Raw genomic sequence first — 22,539 nt, 5'->3', positions numbered from 1 at the left:
GTGAGAAAGATGCTCGCCTTTCAGCAAAGCTTTGGGTCACAGCAGTCTCTGTGCCAGCAGCCGGGCTGGTTATTGCCCTGAGACAATACAACTTGTTCTTTTTCTTTCTCAGTAATTTCACAGCTTCCAGTCCCTGCTGGAGTCCTTCACTCCCCTCCTCCCCACACTCTGGTCTGTGGATCCATTGAAAAAAGATGCTGGTAAAGCTCCCTTATACTTAAAAGGCGCAGTTAATTGCAACAGAGTAAGGATGCATCTTTTAACCAGCTCCTTTTGCCTTTTCCCCACCTGCTCCCTTGTCAGTATGGGACTGCAAGTAGCTAAGACCTGAGAAAAAAGAGCGTCTGATAGAGTTCCCCCCACTCCCGCTAGTGTTGTATAGTCAGTCACCAGCTCCTAGCAGCTCACATCCAGTAACAGCAGTAGGACCGACTCACATATTTCCTGACAGCAGGTGCATTATTCCCCTGAGCTATTTCCAGCATAACAGCCCTCATGTAGACTGTCCCTCTCTAGTACGATACCACTATCTGAAATGATACAAAGCATTCGCAGAAGGGGAGAGTGTCCCTGGTGCATTCAATAACAGACAGGAATGATGCCAGGACGTGAATAAACAGGGCTGGTTTTGTCTAGGCTCAGGTATGGTAAGCCTTTCAAGAGAGCAAGATAAAACCTCAAAAATGAAGCAGGAAGGTAAACATACACTATCTTCCTTGTGAGGGTAAGCAAATCGCATGGACGATCTACAGAATAAACCGGTGCAGGGAAAGGAGGGGTCCAGCTGGTGGGTAACAGAGACATTGCACAGTCTGAAGTGACTTGGGGAATGTGTGTGTGGCATGTATTTTTCCAGGCATGCTTACAGCAAAGACGTTCACATGGTACTCACAAATCAGCCATCCTTTCCCTTGCACCCTGCTTAACCTTATTTATGCTTGCCATCTTTTCCACTTTTTTTTACATTACTAGTAAAAAAAAGAGAAAATATTCAGTTTCTCGGCTGCTCATAAACTCTTCTACAACCTTTCTGTAGAGAAGAAACAGAAGGGGGGAGGGACGAGCAAATGTGGCATTGGCTCTGTGACTGTGGTTTTTGTTTCCATAAACCTTAGAGCACAAGAATGCATGAGATATTTACACAAATCTTTCCACAATTCCTGTGGCCTTTGGGAGCATTGCATTTGCATGACTTCACCACTGTGGCTGGTTTGTGCTTTCTCAGCAGCATTGCTTGCAACAGGGAGCAATCCTGGCCATTCCCAGTAGTTCTGCCTCTCCACCCTCAGATACGATCACACCAGTGCATGTTTAATACAAGCTATGTTAATGCAGGAGTTCCTGTCCTGCTTGTTGTCCAGTTTCCCAGGGATGGTACAGGAAGTTTCCCAATTCATCTCATAAATACAAAAAGAGAAAAATGTTATACTCAAAGAAAGTGTTGGTCATTTAGATCTTGAGGGAAATAGCAAGGGATATGAGAGGGAGGTGGATGCTTCTGAAAGGTTACTGAAGTGAGATAGAAGTAAGTTGGTCAAACACATAAGGAAAAATGCAAAACATATAGCTTTTGCATCAACAACTCACCTTAACGCCTACTCGCCCTGCATCACAGAATGGTGGGAAGCTGAGTGCCATGGAGACAGTGTCTCCCAGTGACTAGGCTACTGAATAAGAATTTGGCTACTGGGGCTCTGTCCTCTGCTGCCCTAATCGGAGACTTCCAGCAATTTTCTCAAGCTCATTTTCTCAAGCTAATAATGGGGTGTTGCTCAGCCTTTGCAAAATACTTAGCAGGACCAAGGCATTTTTTTCACTGAATGGGAATATCTGGTCACTCAACGCACAGGCTGCCAGTTGGGGAAGCAAAGCCACGATGTCTGCAAGGCAAGGTGGTCTTGCCCATTCTCACTATTGCAGCTGTGATCATTTGGCTGTAGCAGCCCTGGCTTCTTTAGTGCTAGTAGGTATCTTTAAAAGGGAGGTTGCATCCTGGGTGTTTGTTCTGGAGGATTTGAGAGGGGAAGCTAGTGAAAGAGAGCACACACCACAATGCGCAAGTCTCAGGACTGTTGCCGTGGACTTTACAGGGCAGCCAGGTTGCTTGAAACCCTGTTCAAAGCCATGCCGCATCTCTCTTCCCCGCTCTGGCTGAGCCTGCAGGAGATCCAGCCCAGAGGCAGAAGTAATAGCAGATTCATTTGCAGGAGTTTAACACTTGATATCAGAACCAGTGTGCAATGACATAAGGCAGAAGCATAACCACAGACGGCTTGTAAAAATTCAGCTTTGTCCCTCACAAGCGAATCCATAATTAAAACTGCAACTATAGTCCATTGTACTTATCCAGCAGGAGGACTCACTCCCGCTACCACTTGAGTCAGCAAGTTTCTCTATTTACAGTAATCCTTTACTTTGTCTTTCTTTCATTATTATTAAAACAATTTTAAACTCTTTAATGTCAGCCAAATGGTGTTTCAAATTATATTTTCCAGGAAAAAAAAAAAAAAAGACAGTTCAGTGTTCAGAGGGGAACACTTAGTTATGTTATAGTTCAGCCTGAGACACTCTGGTGACTCTTAGAAAGTGTTGAAATTACAGGTTCATGACGTACACAGTGTTGAAACACCATGTTACTGCAACACTTGGTCCAACACGAACTTGCAATTTCAACACTTCCTAGGTCTTTTGTAAAACCCCGTTACTGACCAGAACAAATGTAAATTCCCCAAAAGTTGAAAGCCATGTGCGGTACAATGGCACAGAATGGAAAACCCATTTAATTTCCAGAACTGCTACCCTTACACAAGATAATAATTCTCAAAGTATATTTAATTTGTAAAAAAACCTGTCATCCAGGATTAGCTACTCTCAGAGCAAGATACTGGTCTCAAGGCACAACTGGTCTGATCTGGTACGGTATTACCTGTATTCTTCCAACTTGTTAACTTTTTCCTTGGTGTCACAAAAAATCCAGCAGGAAAGTACCTGCCTCAGCCTAAGCAGCAACCTCCAAAATATGCTGTCCTGGAGCTTAAAAGAGACCATAATAACAAAACATTAAATACAGGGATAAAACCTTCTTGACCAAAGGGAAGCTGCAATTTAAAAACACAGCAAAATTTGATATTTAAAAATACACCATGGCATTATTTCAAAATATCATTTGTTATACAAGCAGGAGGCAGCGGAGCAGGCAGGATCCTGGCTCACACAGTGTTTGTTTTGAAGATGAGGAGAGTACAGGATTTGTGCTCGACCTCTTCACAGGTTACACTTAGCTCATTCGGTTTCATTTACAAAAGAAACGCGTTTTCACTCAGGGGAGCTGCTGGGAAACAGCTTTATGCCCCAGCTCCTGAAAGCAGCTCAGATGAGGAGAATCCTACACCCGAAGCCAGCAGAGATGCAGCCACCTGGAGCGCTTGGCAGGATGGGGAGGGACACTGTGAGCAGACAGGGGACGGGCCGTGTGTGCCACCGCTCCCGGACAGTGAAAGAGATCGAGTGAGACAAACCCTCAGGCTGAGAGTCCACACGAAAGCCAGGTCTCACTTGGGGGTTAAGTGGGACTGGCGGGGATGTTGGCCTGCTGGAGGAGTCCCACCGCTAGCATATATGCTCTTCAGCACTTACACAAACCACCCTCCAATAATGGAGATGAAGTGGGAGTTTTAACAATACATTTCCTTTTGTTTATCTGGCTCTGTTCTGAATATTTAATGCTAATTTTAGTACTTGGGCAGTTGGGAAGGGGTAAAACAGAATAAACATGCTATGTGTGTTGGGCTGTAAATATACAGCCCCCTACATACCAGCCTGGGCTTCTCTGCATCAACCAAAGCTGGAACAACAGCAGAAACAGCAGTTTTGGTGTTATATACAACTACAGTTCTCATTTATTTTTGGAGAACATAATTTCTTAAGATAGCAGAAAGCTTACTTGGAAAATCATGATAAATTATAATAGTCTCTCTTCTCCGCGACTTCTTACAGAAGCTGCTTTTTTTTTGGACTATTGCAGTGTGCTGTGTACTAGGAAGAAGGTACTTATGATAGGATTTATTTGTAGCTGTGAGCCAAAATACATATTGCCTTAGACAAGAGTCAGTATTATCACAAAGAACCATGCTGACTGGGGTTTAATGAAATTGGACCTGGGTGTCAGATTTTAGCTTGGTAAAGTTAGCAGCTGGGATGAATTGGACCAGAAATGTGCTGTGTAACAGGATTTCGCTGGAGTCCTTGTGCAAAAAAAAAGTACGTGGAATATGTCACGCTAACAGTTGACAGTGTAGCTGCAACACCAAACATTAAATAAATAAATTCCATACGTAACACAGGCACAGAAAAACTTTTCAGGAAAGCGCCTCAGAGCTGCATAGCCTCGCGTCTATAAATCTCCATTAAATCAGTTTGAGTGGGGCGAGTGTTAGAGACAGAGCTGCCAGAAATAGCTCTTTTCCTGCAAGATGTAGAAAAGATTACAGCTGAGATTGAGACGGCGAGGTGGGGAGGGAAAGCAGGGGAGGGGTGGGGGGGAAGAGAGGCAAAGGAGTTGAGCTGGAGGAGGCGGGGGAGCTGTGAAAGGCATCTCATAAAAGTCCCATTTGTTGGAAGGCTGCAGGAAGTGGAGGCAGCTTTGGCACACGTGTCCGTGGTGCTAAATTAACTGTTAACACAAATAATCAAAGTGCAAGGCCCATCAAGCCGCTGGCGCCAGCAAAATGAGGGAGCGGCCAGGTCAGCGCTGCCTCTCGAGTGAGCCGGCTAGCAGGTGGAGACCAACCAGGGACTCGACAGGATGGAAGTGCTTACAGAACACACTGACCCACTGACAGAGGAAAACACCGCTGCACTCCTGCTTTCCAGCTATTGTGTGCAGAGCGTCTTGTGTGTGTATTTTTATTTTGCACTTATTTATTAGGGTTTATGTAATTTTTTTTCCTATTTCATTTCTTTTTTTTTATTTTTTTTTTTGCAGCAAGTCGCTGCAGTTGAGAGCCTGGACGCCCCAGGGTGAGCTGTAGTACAGCTCAGCCTTTATTTGGCAGCACTGATGGAGGAACAGCTGAGCAGGACAAAGGAAGAGTTATCGGGCGCAAAAGCACCAACTGCCCTCCAGCGCTACCCTTCAGAAGAAAAACCACTGCTGTTCAGAAACCGATGCTGAAAAGCAATGTGGGCAGGGGTATTTCTACCTGCTTTGTTCTCCCTCCCCATTCTGTGCTGCAGATATGATGCAGATACTTTGGTAGGCATCACGGCAAAGCAGCCCCCCTGGCAGCGAAGCACAGAAACCCACCGCAGCCCACACTGCTCTGTGCAGAGTGGAGGCAGACAGGGTGGTGGTACTCGCTCCCGCCGAGTAGGATTAGACTTGTAAGCAAGCAGGACCGCTCCTACAATCAAATTTGGACATGCTGAAGTTCACTGAAGGTCTCAAAGAGTCGCATTGTATCGTACTGTGGAAACAGAAATTGCTCCAACTATCACCCTGCTCCGCTGGCGGTGAGGTAGGTTGGTGGAAAGGCTGCCTGGGGAGCGGCTTCCACCACACCAAAATAGTAGGAGTGCTGTGCCGGATTCATTGCCTGCTTTGCTCAGCTTCCTGACACAAGACAGCTGTAAACCCACTTTAACTGCCCAGTAAAGCCAGGTTTACAATTACTTTGCATGACCAAAGCACTGCAAAGCAATCGCAGTGCACTGGTGAATCAGGCCCTGGAATTACCAGGATCTTTTGCCTCCTTGCCCAGGTACAATACATACAGCTAGATGCTACAATAAATCAAATGTATATCATATACATGTGCTATGTACATACATATTTACATCACACACTTTGCTTTTGTTGGATATACATGTACTCTCTACAGATACAGCTGCAGGTGCATATATTCACAAAAAATACCACTGCAGTTATAAGGTGTTACAGTAGAAAGCATGTATCATTGCTTATCATAAAATATGCTCCAGAAAACAAAACTCAGAAATGACCACTCATCCTGAATCAAATTACTTATAATTATAATTACTTATAAAATATAATGAGTAGTATGATACGAAAAGGTACCATTTCTGTGAGGATACACAGCTTCAGAGCATCTAAACCTTAATTATGCCTTTAATTCATAATTGAAAGTACAAAAATCTCATGCATCTTTAAAAAATTCTCATTAACTTTATCTCAGCCAACAGATAGCAAAATGCCCTATAAAAATATGGAGGAGGGGTATATAATCTTGTCATAGGCCATAGTCATTGCTATTAGTGAAGAAGTTACTAATAACTAAAATTACAAACAAAACCATCGTTAAGCGTGGCAGTAATATTCACACATATCCTAGAAACAATATTTTAGTGAGGCTTAAATTTATAGAAATTATACGTAATCTTCCCTATATTCCATAGAGTCACTTTGACATCTGTCAGATACAAAGTCTGTGGTAGATCCAAAGATGTATCACAGTTCTAACAGCATTTTAGACCAGAGCCTTTAATATAGGAGATCATCCTTAGCTAACTTTGTAAACTTTAACTGAACTGTAGCCAGCTGTGTGATCTGTACAAAGAACATTCAGGAACTTTAGCAGCAGACATCTGATGTGATCCAAGGAGCAGGTATAAAGATAATTTGCTCGTAAGTCAGTTAGATTTGTGTGGGCTTTTACAGGACAGGAAAATGTAAGATCTCTCAGGAAAAGAAATGGGAGAGAGACAGAGACAGAAAAACAGAGACAGAAAGAAACAGAGAAAATAATACTGTCATAGGCCAAAATTACTTATTATTACCCTTTGCTCCCTTCTTGATAAGGGTTAAACCAACTTCACTGAAACCTTCCATGTGTAAAAGTCAACTTGACACACACAGAAGTTTTCTGCAAGGGTAATGGGCAAAGTTACAAAAAACTGAGAGCTGTGACTTACACCAGAGGTTAGGTGGCCTCTGTTGCACGTGTCACTATCAGGTTTACCTCTATGGACACATTATGTCCCCCCTTAAAGGTGTCATTGTATGTGAGTGGGTGGGTGGGTGAGTGCATGCATCAGAGGAGTCAAGTGCTATCACAGCTACCAAATTAATGGAAAAGTTATAATTACTCTGAAAAATGGAAGCCAAGCACTTCCTGAGTAGGCAGGAAAAGGCTAATTGCAAACTTTAAAGACTAGAGATTCTTTGTTAATTGAATAAGAAAATTAAAAGAAAAGCCCATTAACAAAACATGTATGATTAAGAGCCCCTTTTCTGATCCTAAGCCAAGTTAGAGAAAGAATGTCATTGTTACAGTTTGATAAAAACTATTGAAGATACAAAGAAACCGAGTCAGAAAAACAAAGTTCCAGACATATAAAGATGAGATTGCTCCAAACACATCAAGATTGAGTAAGAGCTAACTTGGCTCCTGCCCTACAACTAATAAATCCAGCCAAAATTTGTTATTAGAGTTTTCAGAGCGTATTATAGTTAGCACTAGCTGTGTAATGTTTAGCATAGCCAGTGAAATGACTATCCCTTTTCCAGTACGCTCATTTCTCAAGACGCCATAGCCTTGGGTCTGGTGGTCCCTGAGCCCAAACCTTGGGATAGGACTCTCCACAGCACTTGTCTCCATTCTGTGCCTCCTGCTGCTTGTGGGACCTGCTGAAGTGTGGCTCTGCTTTATTTTGGCCTGGGTTTCCTTCCAAAGAATATTCTGGCATGAGAAGAGCAGTCCAACAAGAATTTGGGACATAACTGAGCCAAACTCCTGTGAGAAAACATGGGCATGGGGGCAAGTAGGTTTCCCACCAAGTGATGCAGCATATATTACTCTGACCCCACTGCTGATTTACACTGGCGTGATATAAGAATGACCCACACGCACCCTCCTTTACACATTTATATTTCTGAATTGTCTGTCCTTTCAACTGCCAGGAAGGGATTTCTCTTCCTCACTGCTCAAAGCAGAGACAGCAAGAACAAAACCTGCACTTCTGCATGAGGGAGGGGGAACAAAAATTCCTGCTTCTCTTTACAAGAACCTTAGACAAAATAATTCAGGAGACTGCTGTAGATCCAGACTGGGAAGGAAACCAATCACTTCTTCACACATAGGAAAGAATGTCTCCTAGCCTGAAAGAATAAAGGTTGGATAAAAGGGGAAAGTGAGCCTGGGCCCATTTGAAAAACCTTAGCCTGGGGTTCAGGGGCTTTTTTATTAACTAACAGCTAAACATGAACACCACCACCATCTGTACATGAAAATCATAGAAATTCTCATTCCACCCATTTTTTCTGTTCTTAGTAAGACTCAAAATATCCAGAATTGGAAATATCAATGCAGCGAGACATCCAAAACTGTAACAAACAAGGAAGAAAGAAGCAGTAAGGGTTTACTAGAGACAAAGAAGTGGGTGGGAAGACACAGACAAAGTATTCTGTGCAGAGGTACGTTCCTCCCACTCCCCGTTGTTTGTTTAAATCATTTCTGTATACCTTTTCCAAGGTCAGTTCTAAACTCTCGAGAACCCAGAGCTGTATCTGGAGAACACACAGTGTAACATGGCCAGTACACTTGGGAGCGATCTGTGATTTGGCCTTTATCTTGCACAAAGTAAAGAATACCTAGTCTGTGCAAGAAGAGAGTCACAAGTCCCATATGACACCAGCACTGTGTAATGCCCATCCCAAATGAAAGCTCTTACATATGATCACTGGCAACCAGGTTCCTGAAGCACAGGGGTGCATGGACTGCAGAATTAGTTAGCACAATTTGGGATGGAGACTATCTACCAACATACTTTCTCAAGTACAAAAAATAATGCAGTGGTCTTCCGCTGCTTATTTCTGTTTACTTTCCTCCAGTCATTTTCCAGACAGTATCAGTGAAGCTTCTTCCTCTACAGGGGTACTACATGCTTGGAAAGACCAAAGGCCTCGCAGATACCATTGGAAGTTCTCAGACTTATATTAAATCCTTTCACTTAACTCATCCAAACAAATGTCAGTTCATACAACAATCTAATGCAAAGAGATTTCCAGATCTAGTTCCATCCAAATTTTTGCCAGCTTCATTCTGACACAGCATAATGAACCATCACCAGCTCAGACTTTACCAGCAGTAGTCATGTTAGTACTGTATGGCACCAAAGCAAACTAGCCCTGGGTCCTTCCCCCACCCCTAGGAGGACTAATTATCTCAGCTGTAGAGCTATACCAAAGCTTTCAGATCCCAAGCTAGCTCATCTGATGGTGGTTCAGGGATTTCTACACTGCTTTACATTAGAGATATGCACTTTCACACCCCTACCCTTTCTTACAGACACAATTGCCCATAAATGCAAAGCTCCGTGGGCACAACCAAACTGTCAGATAATAAATCTAAGAACATTGCGAGGTCTGACAGCAAGCTTCCATCTACGCAACTCACATCCATGGGGTAACAGAATAAGCATGTATCTCATGTCAGCAAGTTAATATAAAGCTCACTTCTCCAATTCAGCTTTCTCACAGCAACGATGAATTGACACTGGCACACTTGTACCGGTCCAGAACTGGAGATACAGAGCAGGTAGAACCTTTTGCTGATACAGAGAGAGGCAAAAGGCAAAGTGAGATACTCAAAAGGCAGCTCCTGTCCCAGCACAGAAAGGCTGACTGCAAACCACCATTTACTTCATTTCCATCTTCAAAACAGGCAATTCTTGAACTACTGACAAGCAAATCCAAGAACTCCCTGTTTCATAACCTAGGTGTCCACCTACACTAACCTAATGTGGTTTGCTGCCTTTAGTTTCCAGGCTACATGTGATCCTAGACTCACACAATCGCAGTACTTAATATTGCCCAAGTGGCCTTAAATAATCCTTTCATTTTCAGTTGCCATTAATCTATGAAAGGAAAGAAGAGGCCGCCTGAACTAGCACTTTCTCAGTTTGTTCAATCATGAACTGTTTTTTCTCAATGGAATTGTGCACAAGCAGTAAAGATAGCTATGCGGGAGGGGAGGGGAGGCAAGGAGGAAAGAGGCTTTTTACCCCTGAGGGCTTTTCCTCTTTCCTCATAGTTTTCTGCATGATATAGCTCCTCTTTTCATTGCCCAGCAGGGAATCCCAGAGGCCAGAGGCAAATTTTCCCTTTGGTCTTAGAGCATTCATGATGGATTCTTGTTTTAAGAAGAGGTTATTAGTTGTTTGCTCTTGAGTATTATATCATCACCATTACAGCAAAACTGGTCTCATTCTAAATTTCTTTTATTCTTTGGCACATATGAGATATCTTGGGTTACACAACTAACATCCCTTTATGCACCAAAGTCAATTAAAACCTCTCCATTGCCTTCAATGGTGCCAGATGAAAAGTTGCAAAGGTGCTGAAAAAATGATCTCTTTGGGGCTTAATTCTGTTTCCACTGGTAAAATTCTCTCTGACTTTGACAGGAGTTGCTTTAAGTCCACTGATTTAAACAGTTTTTTAGAAACCATGAAACTATTCAGTTACCACATAAGCTTCTGCTTGTTAAGGAATGCTCATAGACCTTGAAGTCTATGTTGTACCTTATTAATAGAAGTTATCACTTAAAAATGTCTTGGCTACTGTTTGTATTTTCACTACTTATACTATAGTTCATATAAGTTACGGTAGAAATAGCAAAAGATACAGTATGTAGAGAGATATCCAGTTAGGGACAGTATCTAGTTGAATTTTTAAAACATCATAGCATTTCCAAGTTCCTGATAAATAATGGAACATTGCTGATCCTGATCAGAGATTTCACCAGTGAGGGCTTGTACCTATCTATTACCTTATACAGCCATTTTCAGCCCTATTTTTATCAAAGTTTCACAGTTTGGGAAAACATATCCTAGCCTCATCTCAGTACTTAACTTCCCAAGGCTCATACAGCAAGCGAAAGATTCCTCTGATGCTTTTCCAGTTTTGTAGTAACACTGATGTGCAGGAAAAGATCCATTATTCAAAAAGACTCTGTAGTAGCCATATGCATGGATTAAACATTATTTTTATCATTTTTCTTTTTTTTCCATAAGTCTTTGCTTAATAAATTAAGACATTTATTTAACCATGCACACAGAAAATCAATCTTCCATATACGTAGGGTCTGGGTGGGAGGTGCTTTCTCTTTATTTTGTTTTTTTGTTGTTGTGCCTGAAGGATTATCTTTCCCTGTCCCAAAATAGTTTGTGTTATCATGTATTAACTTCAACAAGTTCGAGAAACTACAACCAGAAAACTCTCGATGTTCAAAGAAGAAAAAAGGCACCTTTTATCTTATCTGTTCCACACATACTTTTAATTCTGAGTCTGACATCACTGCTGGCAAAACCTTCATAGTTACCAGAGAACTAACAAGTTCACTATGGCAATGAGCTTCAAAAAGTAAACTTACAGAATCTCTGTTTACAGATGTCAGCATCGAAGAGTTTGAAAATTCAGAGTGTTACCTGATATTTCTCAGAATACTGAGTTTAATTTTTCCACTCCGCATTGCTTTGTCACCTCTATTAGCTCTGGAGATGGGGTGTAAGAACTCCAATACAAATGATCAGGTTTACTTTGCAAAGAGTTTCAGACATGAATATAGTTAAAACCAACCTAGCTGATTTCAAGTTCTTTCAAGCTTGTTCTGTATACCTGATAAAATTAATTAACCCTCCCTTCAGTTCTGCCACCACGACCACCCTCTGGGACTGGAGATTCCCATATTCCAATATTTTAATTCATAGGGCACAAGGGAAAAGAAATGAAATGTAGGTTCTTGAAAAAAATACAATTTTACACAAATATTTCAACAGCTATTTTAAGATGTTTTACACATCTCTAGGTTTGCCACTTGCACCACAGCAGGCTCTAGCTATGCCGGTTAATTACTTGGATAGACTGCCCATATTTATTAACCGCCTAATTTTTGCAGTGAATGTGAAGTATTGATGCCTGATATTTGTGAATAATTGTTTCCACAGAAAAGGAGTTTGTGATACCTTTGAATTTTCTTTTCAAGGTTACCAGGATGAGGTCATTAAGGGAAGTCTGTGTCCTGTTATGCATAACAGAGCACTCCCATCTGCTTTCCTCTGCTTTTGCACAGTATTCCTGTTCTTACACAGGTAATGCATACTGCAGGAGCCAACAGCCAAATATGCCCTGTGTGTTTACATCCCAGCAGATGTTTGGCCAAAATTTTTGAATGTGAGCACCTGCCATTAGACAAAAAAAAATTTTTTGAACACATACTTAAGTGCTGGGATCATCGGAGGTGCCAGCAAGCAGTCACAAGGTTACATCTTATGCTCTTCCTTGGGCTGCGAGACAACCCTGTGCTCTCTTCTACCTAGGGCTAAGGCAAAGCAGAAATACCCGCACAAAGACCAGCAAAGGTAGAATTAACTGCAGCCTCCGGGGCAATGTAGATGGCACTGCAGCAGCGCAGCAGGTGTTCAGTTCTTCCTCTCCTACCCCCCTCCACAAAAGCTCAGGTTTTGTCTTTATTAATTTTTTTCTGAGTTAATCATGCTTCATCTTGACTTTTTGTTTGTTTGTTTTGAGGAAGAACAAGGCAACTGCCTTGTCAGGGCTTCAAATACTGCCATTATATGCCACAAGTGGGAAGGAACTGGTTAGTTGGTTGGAAAGGGAGGAGGGGAGGTGAGAGGGGCTGCAGACAGAAGGGAGAAGCAGGATGGTTGCCACTGGGCCCCTCAAGGCCATTACACAAGCTCTCTGCTCTCTCTAAGCACCGTGACCTTCTCTGGGTATTAAATAGGGTTGTTTTGTTTTCTTCGAGCTAGGATGATTCCTGCCACGTATTTGATATTAGAATCTCTCTCTAGTGGTTTGCAAGTATTTGATCCCCTAGGGCTTGTGATGCTGGATCCACTAATGATTCACACAATGGCATTAATGTCATTCATGGATGAAACCACATTTCCTTACCCTACAGGGTGAGAGCGAGATGGGAAGACTGTGGCTAACATTAGGAAGGGACTGGGTGGGAAATAAAAACTGAAGTATTCAGGTCAAAAGACAGTGGGTGGCTAAATAAAAATCCGTGATTTCTGATCATTTTGGAGGTGGGGTGAACAATAGAGATTTCACCCTCAAATGCCTGAGGACCCAGCACTAAAAAAATAGACAATAAATGACCCCCCAAGTGAGCAATTTAAAACCATTCTCTTTGAAAACAGTTCTTGAAAACAAGTTGGCAGAACAGTTAGATCTCCCCACAGCAATGCATCATGAGATCACGTACAAGGAAACAGCAGAAGTATCAAAGCATGCTTTACTAGAGCATGCCCTTAGTTGCTCTGCTTTCTTAAGCGAAGCAACCCAGACTAGCGCCTAAGAACAGAGGCTGCATGAGGAGCTGGGTAGACATTGCCAGCTAAACAGTGGCTCAAATCCTTCTTGCCTTTGAGTGGGAAATGGGGCTCTTAATTTTTAATTATTTAAAATAATCACAGCTGACTGAAAGTAGGAACTTACATTTAATCGCTAATGTGCATGCAAATTTTGAAGTAACACTTCAGACACTCATTTCCAGGGGAGCTTCCACTGATAAATGGTATGAGGAAGGTGAGAAATAACACAGGCGTGTAGGAAACAAGAACTTCCACAAGGACGGAGGGCTGGCATGCAGGAACGCCTTTACCCAAAACACAAAAAGAAGGTTGAAACAAAAGCAAAAGGCAAAAAAAAAAAAAAGGTCCCTGAAGAAATGCATCAGAATTCTCTACCTGTGGGGGGATGCTGAGAACACCAGAGCAATCAGCTCAGAAAAACATGCCAGAGAAATTTCCAGCAGAAAGGTCTGTTCCAAGGCTGGGACAGACCTAGATGACTCAGAGGGCCTTCCCAGCTCCAGGGTGGAAGAAAGAGGAAAGATCTCCAGTTCCTCACAAGAAGAGAAACAACACTTGGATCAGATACCAGCTGAATAACCAAGGTGCACTTTTTGTAATCTTGAAATGTCCAGGCTGAGAAAATATACATTGTTCACTGGTTAACAAAACACAATAACTGTCAGAAATGGGGCTTGCATCTTGATTTGTGGATATAATTTATACGCAAGAGAGTCTCAGCTCCAGCTTCAGTTTTGTGGGTGCCAATCCTACCATTTAAGGATTTGATCTCGGAGACAGTTACTCCTCTGAGCCACGCCACTGATGTAATTTCCCAGTGAAGTCCCCTTACACCCACAAATCAGGTGCTAAAATCCCATTGTGGGATAGTAAAAATGCTGGCACAACTAACTGCCAATGTAAAATTATTCCTGAAAATGAGAGGGACAGGTCAAAGCCCCTTTAAAAAAACAAGTCTTGGTGGCTACGCAGAAAAGGATTATATTATGCTTAGCTAGTGCGTGGGTGTAGAGAACAAGGGACAGAGACAGTCTTCCTCGGCACACTCTCCCCGCAGTCCCTTGCGAGGCAGAATATATAGGCAACATTTCAACCTCAAATCCACAAACAGATCGGGATACACTGGAGGAGAGAGAGAGAGAGATTTCTTGTTTTTTAATAAAAGGTAGGATTAGGAAAAGATGTAGGTGGGGAAGGTGTAAAACAAGCAAGCAGGCAGTCCTTACTCAGCTTCCCTCTTATATTCATTGCTCTGAAAAGTGGACAACCCTTAGGAAGAAATAAGACACATGGCTGTGGGTAAAAGGGGGGAGGAATTAGGAACTGTAATTCAATCTAATATTTGAGGCTTGGCAAATGCACCTATGGGATTTCATGAAAACCCCCGAATCTTTTTCATTTCGGAGCAATTAACCAGATCCCAGCATCGCTGGCTCCAGTGAGCCGCTTAGCTCTCTGTTTTATTACCCATTTCCTTTCCCCCTCGCCAGCACTAGCTCCCATCCTCGCACTTGGGAAAAAAAAAAGAGGAGGGGGGGAAAACCCTACACTGTTACAATGCCACAAAGGGGCCACCACAAACAAGTGCCAGCCAGTGCATTTCAGAGCAAACACAGAACACACATAAATGAGGCTCACATTTGGATTAAAACACTGTTGTGTTCAGGCATTTATGTGTGGCATAATTAAAAACATCCAGCCGTAATTTAATAGTTCCCACCAAGCACAGACATAAAGTCTAGCAATTTTTTCCCTTTGCATATTTAACCCTTAGAGACAGAAGGAAGAGGAGGCGGGGGGCAGGGGGAGGGAGCAGGAAGCCAGGGAGAGACAGAGGTCTTTTGAACACATTTTTTCCCCTTCCTTTGTGTTAGTCTAGTTTGCTTTTTACCTTCTCTGATCTTTTGCTTCTACAAAGAGAAAGCAAGTATCTTCTGCATGCCACAGAAATAGGAATCACTTTCAGATAGCATTTCTGTAGTTCAACAGCACTACGGCTGGGTACAGGATCCTCAATTTGCAGAGGATAACATCTGTAGCTGGATGCACTGATTCACAATTTGTGAAGATGCCAGATTTTTCAGGCTTAAAAATCAGCTACTAAAAAGACAGACCAATTTCACCACCATTACTCACCCCGAGTACAGTCTTTCTATTCAGAGCGGCCCTTCTAAATCAAAGGCAGCAGTGACAAGACTAAGTACAGTGTTAGGACAGGAAGGATAAACCAGCATTTGCAGCACTAGCTAAGCATCCGGGACACCAGGGTGGGTTCAAGTCCCTGCTCTGCCACGTTGCTGATTTTCAGAGACGTCTCTAGGGGCATTTTTAAAAATGTCTAGCTACTAACTATGAGAGTGAGGCACCCAATTAAGGTCCCATCTGTACCACTGGAAACCTGAATGTTTTAAAGTTTTTCACCTCTACCCATGTCAATTCCCTATAGGCAGATTTGGGATGATAACATTGTCCTCCATCCCAAAGTATGTTACAAAGAGAAATGTATTAAAGATTGGGATGTGCTCAAATCCCACAGTAAGGAAGAAAGTCAATAAAGAGTAGAAAATCTGCTTTGCCCTATATTTCTAAATGCTGCAGTCTTCATTCAGGCAACAGCCCATTACCTTGACTCAGCTGCACAGCAGGACTTTGCTTGAGCAAGGAACACAGAATCCCACACTTATGCTGGAAGAGTGAAAACTGAAGGAAATGCTCTGCATAAGTTCATAATCATGGTCAACTGTGTCCCAATTTTCCATCAGTTGTGTATATAACAATTAGCCTAGGACCTTAAATCTATTAGCCTCCAGAGACAGAAAACTACCTATGCATACAAAAAACATACAGTATTTCTATTACTAGCTGTTCAGCTCTTCCCTTTAAATATGTTCCGGCCCAACAGAAGATATGTGCAAAAATAGAGAGGGAAAGGAAAAAGACTTCCAGAGCAGTAACATAAAACAGAGGAAACTGAGAAACAAGCCTTTTCTGTGTGTGTAATTTTGAATTTATGATCATTCAGTCCTCTCTTCAGCCTTTCTTGGTCACATCCAGGTCAGTATCTACTGGCATGAAAACCTGCAGAAAGTATATGTCAATCTTGCCATCCTGAGGAATAAGAGAAAGCATCCAACCTATCCACTCGGGATTATGAATGCCAGCAATGCTGTGAACTTGTCCCAGCTAGGTCAGTAACAAGATCTTCAAAGTCCTGGTACCTAATTACAAAGTAGCAATCAAGAAGCCTGGTGATGCTCACAGAATGGTTCATAATCAACACACAGAGAAAAGATCTGTGAAACACAGCTCCCTAAAATATGTAAAATAATGAATGTGAGAAAATTATGAGCAGCTTATACATATCTTGCTTTTATTATATGCCTGCCAATAAAAGATAATACATCAACTTCATTCTGAACTATTTGCTCAGCTGTATTACCAGGTGAGAAGCATTGCTGTCAGTGTCAGCTACTGTCCTACTGTCAGTGTAGCCAGCTAACCACAGCTGTGGGGTGAAGGAAAGGATTGCCTAGTGGCTGCAGCAATAGCTCTGGACTTGTGAAACGAGGGATCACAGGATCATACAGTAATTCAGGTTGGAAGGGACCTCAGGAGGCACGTTCAGCTGCTGTGAGATAAGTCACTCAGACGTATCTGCTTTGCACTTCAGAGCACCCAAACACTGACAGCTCTGACACCCCAGGGCACCGTTTGGCTGCAGTGCAGCACAGCATGGTGCAGAGACATGGAGAAGTTCTCACTCAGATCTGGTGGCAGGACAGTCCCCCAGCCCCAGCAAATCCATGAGAAATACAGGTTTCTTCTTTGGGGGGTCAGTTAACCTGGTATAATGTGGCACTGACACAAATGTATCGCTCCTGGCTCCAGAGTCATTACTGCCATCTCTGTACTCCATACCTGTAGTACCCATATACCCTTACCTCTCTACATTTGCCCTTCACAACAATAAAGCCTTCCAGGCTGCTATGAGAAAGAACTAAATTCAAGATTCTGACGGCCTCAAGTACTCCAAAGAGGAGATATTCGTGGAGGTGCCTAAGACAGACAGCTGTGTGGGAGGGGGTTAGGTAAATAAGTTCCAAATGAAATCCCACAAACTGCAGATCAGGACTACTGAAGCGTTGTTTTTGATTGCCACTTTATTACCGCCTTTATTGCCTCTCAAATAGATTGCAGAGAGCATAGTATGCCAAGAGAGAAGAATGAGCCCCCCTGTCCTAATAAAATCATGGGTTTCTTCCAACTAGAAATCCTAACCCTGATCTCTTTTTATATAAATAAAAGTCAGAGCAGGTCTTGCACTGTAGCAATTTCTTACAATGTCATTTTAAAAGTGCTCTGCTGCAAACCTCTCTGCAAATGAAAACAATCCGTCTTCCCAAGGCATCCTGCAGAGTGTGTAACTTTTCAGGCAAGGCAGAAGTGGGTGATGCTGAAATGAGGATGGAACAGGGTGACACAGTACACCAGCACTTCATGAGATCTGTTTTCTGCATACTGACTCTTACTAATGAGAAAAAAGCTCTGCTGTGCCTTAAACATCATGAAATCGCAGACAAGAACTAGCTGATGATGTCTGCCAACAGCGCTTCCTTTCTTTCTCTGTACCTCCACGCTAAGTAGTGAATGCTGGGTTTCGGTAACACATGTAACATGGACTAATGACATGGAGGACCCAACCAGCTCAGCAGCAAATCTGCCAACCTGCTGCTGTTGGTGTTCTGCTGTAATGATAAAGTCCTGAGCACACAGTGTAGGACAATAATGTTTTATGTTGCAAGATACTACTGTCATAAAGTTTCCCAGGTAAAAAATACTTGAAAGGTAGTAGAAGTGGGGAGAGTCACAGAATGAATCGGGTTTGTGCTTGACTGATTCAGAGCTGATGATGAGGTTCTAGCCAGTCCTAGCAAAAAAAAAAGTATTTTGTCTTAGTTTCAGTAATATGGGCCGAGAAGCTGCCACCTTTCCTTCATAACTATTCTGCTTTACCTTCCACCTACCTTCACCATCCACCATCATTTTAATGCAATAGATAATGAACCTATATATAGTACTATAAAGGTGCCAATAGATAATAATGCAATAGATAATGAACCTATATATAGTACTATAAAGGTGCCAATAATGTTACAAATAAAGAAAAAAGCAGTCATATCTGTTCTATACATCTTACGGCACCATGGCACCCCGACATCACAGTGATGAGAAGCACTTCTATTGCACAAGCTTAACCAGCAAGCCCAGCTAACCTAAGAACGTCAGTAACAAGGCTTCACTATATAACACACTCACTGCTCCAGAAATCTGCATCACCACCAAAACGCAACCACTGCTGGACTGAAAGTAGGCAACTGACTCATGTCTTGCTGCACAACGGTTACTGTGGGACATAATTATAGTCAAGAACTCTGCAACAAACCACTACTCTTAGGAAAAAGCATAGCGGTATCTTTAACGTCCATGCAGAGCAGATGGGGACTGGGATTCTGCCCTGCAAGCTTGACTAAGCACATTGGTAAGGCTGTGAGCCACGCCATGAAGCTTCCTGGCACAGTGGGGGCAGAAAGTATGACACTGAGTTGTGAGGAGCTGAATTCACACTTAGAGTATGGCCCGCTGGCAGTGCGAGGCTGTAGGTACAACTGTAATTCACACTCACTTGGAAGGCCCTTTCCCTTTGCCAAACTGGTAACAGTATAAATAGGACTCAGGATCCAGGGCTTGAAAGAATGAACCATTGTTTTTCTTAAGGCCAGTTTAAAAAAAAAAATAATAATAATCCTCCTATGTTTTTCTCCTGCGCTTTGCATGCTAGTCAGAATGCACTTTCCTGGGAAATGCATTATAATAACAGGCAATGTTTAGCATCACATTTGAAGTGAGCACATCCCAGTGATTAAAATCCAGGCAACAGAAATAAACACATCAGCAGGACATGCTGCACAGTACTGAATTGGGACTTCTTTGTTTTATGACTTTCTTGAACATTAAATACTGTGTGAGAAAAACATTGTTCAAATTTAACCATCTGTGTTTGGTTTCTTTTGAGTGCATTACAATCATCAGTAATCATTTTAAGCTTAAAATCAGAGAACCTGGTTGTACTTGTGGGAGACTAATTGCAGCAGTAAAAGGTGGCTTATGTAGCAATAGAATTGTTTTATTTATTTTTTAAGTGAATTTATTAGAAACTTGTTGTTTTTAAATGGGCCTACTCCATGTTAAAGTGGCACTTTATGTTAAGCTGAGAGAGAAAAGGTTTCCTTGTAAAGAGTTTTCTAGATATCAGTATTTTTTCCACACTTCAAGGTGAGAGGAAAGGTTTAAATTATTAAAATTTTCAAAGCTAAAGACCTAGAGCAAAGAAAAAAAACCTGGAGTTCAAGGACAACATTTTGCTTTGACAATTTCAAAACATATCTTTTCAATGCAACTTCTTAAATATGCTATTAAGTTTAATTTTCAAAACAAAAAGTAACTTTGAATGAGAAAGCCATTCAGTTAGAAACTACCAAAACATTCTGACAGTTCCAAAACTTTATTTCCACAATAGTTTTCAAGTCAAGATATTTGTGAAAGCCAACCCTTTCCCACAAACAGTCTCAACTTCTGTGAATCAGCATGTTCTGTCTTTGAACACTTTATTACCAGCATGACACAAAGACTCCCACCTCACAAGACCTCTTCTCCAAGAGCCTGTTACTCTCGCACCCTCCTGGGAGCTGCCGTGCAGCGAGCACGCCGGATTTAGCTTCTGCCCCTCACTGAGAGACGACATCCTGCTGCCAGCTGTGGTTCTCAGCAGAAGCCTTCTGTCTCTGCAGAAGTCTTCTATCCCTCCAGCCAAATGCCAGAAGATAACAAAGAGGAAGAACACGGGGTAAGAGAAACACTACACCTGCAAGCATCACCTCATACCTACCTCTTGGGTAGAACTTCAGATCCTTAGAAAGGTCACTTGGAGCAGATCAGCATGAAGAAGAAGAAACTGGCCATCCCACTCACAGCTTCTTGAAATCTCACAGCCCCCCTGTACAGAATTACAATAGTAGCCATCAGGACACCTGGTGGTATCACAATTATATTTTAATTATCCACACTGAAAAGCATTTGTCCCACCTCACTGGACAATGTAACTCTGGCTTCCAGCTCATCCTCTGGACCTCTCTGGCCAAGTCCATGGTCACAACATGTCTGTTACCCCAGATATGTCATCTCAAGGCTCCCCAGCCTTAGCCTCAGCACAGACCCCCTTCAACAGTCCAGCTTCCAGCATCCCAAGGATCCTCTCATTCTCCCGGTCCCTTGTTCCCCATACCAGACCTAGCAGCTGCTCGCATTGCTCTTGAACTCTACTCAGGGAAATCCCAGCCCAGGCACACAGGCTGGAAAAAACTGCCTTAATCCAGGGTAGAACTTTCTGCTCCACACATTAGATCTACTTGGGTGCTGAACAAGTGACTATCTGGTTGGACGTGCCAGTGTCATTCTGCAGTCTTGTAGGTTAACCAGTTGAGGCCATACACAGCAAAACACGTGCAGGACAGACAGACAGTTCTGTACCCAAATAGGACAAAATCAAAACTTGACTTCTAAACTGTATGCAGAAAGACTGCCCACACCATCCCACTCTTCCTCTAGCACTGTCGGCATTAGGGGTTTTCTGTGTGTCTTGGGTGATTAAAGCCATCCAACCTTTGGCCTCATGCCTTGTAACTCCACCCAAGGCATGTTGTAATTCCCTAGAAATGCACTGTTTGTCATGCTTTATTGTTTAATTACACCCTGTCTTTATTTTATTGATACATGTCTGTTTCTTGACTAGCTACATGCAAGCTTTTATGCCCCTGAAGGCAAGACTGGGAGCACACATGCCCTGCATCCACTGCTGTTATCAGAACTGCGGTGCTCAGCACCTGTCCTCTTCCATTTGCCAGCCTTGCGAGAAGCATGGCCCTACCAGTCAGCACAGTGCCAGCAGCAAAGTCTACATTGTTCTTATCTCAGAGTGGACAGTGTCATCATGTCACAATGTACATCCCCAGACTCCCAATCATGAGTTATCCTTTACAACACCTTGGTAATGCCTTAAATAAAACAAGTGAGCAAAGGAAGCAAGTGAGCATTTACTGGAAATATTATAATTTTGATGCAAGTAGGGAGGTTTTTTTCTTTGTAGATTTTTATTCCAAGACAGACACTAAAAAGAATGAATGAACAACACATCTAAGATGTTAACCAGAAAAAAAAGAGTAAAAAGAAAAGAAGAAAAAAGGTGAGTGATTTGATCAGTCATTCCCAGGCCTAGGAATGAAGTTTGCCCTTTCTAGAAGTATACAGTCGTTAGGATGGAAGAAAAGCAAAGCAGCATGATGCAGCTTCATTTCTCAAGGCTTGGCCTAGCTGAGCACACACAGAAATCTGTGGTAGTACTAGACAGGCTGACAAGGTATTATCCAGTAGGAGGATAATTATTTCCACATCAAGAATCCAGAGGTCATTATTCATATAAATTCCCATGGAAGTTAGTTGAGCAAAAGTTTGAAGAATTCCCCCCAAAATATGAAAGTATCATAAGGGTATTTACAGTAAATTGCAAAATATAATCGAAGTTGGATGGTATGCTCGAGAATCACTCTCATTCTTACTAGCCATGCTGATCTTATTCCTCTCTTTATTTTCCTCTAGTTTGATCAGTTGCAAGAAATAGAAGTCTTACCTAGCTGAGAAATTCTTTCAAATAGGAAACTGCATATTTAGAAGTGCATAAAGAAGGAGGAATAACAAGCACTCTCTGTAAATATCCCTTACCTCCTTTCATTTTGCCCTTTCAGAGAAGGGAATTTGCCATTTGGAGCCAGCAACGTCTTTTTGTTGCCTGCTTCTGGGTCCCAGTTGATCAGTATTTCCCAAAACATAGCACTGCTGTTTGAGAGTTGCACATTAGGGATCTAGAGCTCAACAATAACAGAATTCTTTCTGTTTTGGCAGAGTTTGTCTCAGTTTGGAAACTTTCAGCCTGAGTTTGATGTCACTTACAGCAGTCAATATGCCCATCCAAAAAAATAATGCTAAATAAATAGAGTTACTGCAACTTCTGCTAAGGCAACAGACATCATTATGGGTTTCCAAAACTTTTGGTAGTCCAGCAGTAAG

At 42.3% G+C, this 22,539-nt stretch overlaps 1 long non-coding RNA gene across 2 annotated transcripts in view; it reads right to left on the bottom strand.

Annotated features, from left to right (window-relative positions):
- Nucleotides 1–22,296, bottom strand: part of LOC142029463 (uncharacterized) — a 31,077-nt gene extending 8,781 nt beyond the window's left edge. The window contains exons 1-3 of one of the 2 annotated variants that reach the window (XR_012649929.1): nt 22,195–22,296; nt 20,306–20,413; nt 17,981–18,286 (exon numbers count right to left, since the gene is read on the bottom strand). This is a non-coding gene — a long non-coding RNA (uncharacterized LOC142029463). Of the gene's footprint in view, nt 1–17,980; nt 18,287–20,305; nt 20,414–22,194 lie in introns of those variants that run through there. The other variant, XR_012649930.1, reaches the window with a different exon arrangement.
- Nucleotides 22,297–22,539: the final 243 nt, after the last annotated feature.

The sequence above is a fragment of the Buteo buteo genome, chromosome 3 (genome assembly GCF_964188355.1).
Source record: "Buteo buteo chromosome 3, bButBut1.hap1.1, whole genome shotgun sequence".
Classification (NCBI taxonomy): Eukaryota; Metazoa; Chordata; class Aves; order Accipitriformes; family Accipitridae; genus Buteo; species Buteo buteo.
Note: the sequence above shows the minus strand (reverse complement) of the source record. Positions and strands in the feature narration are given on the sequence as shown.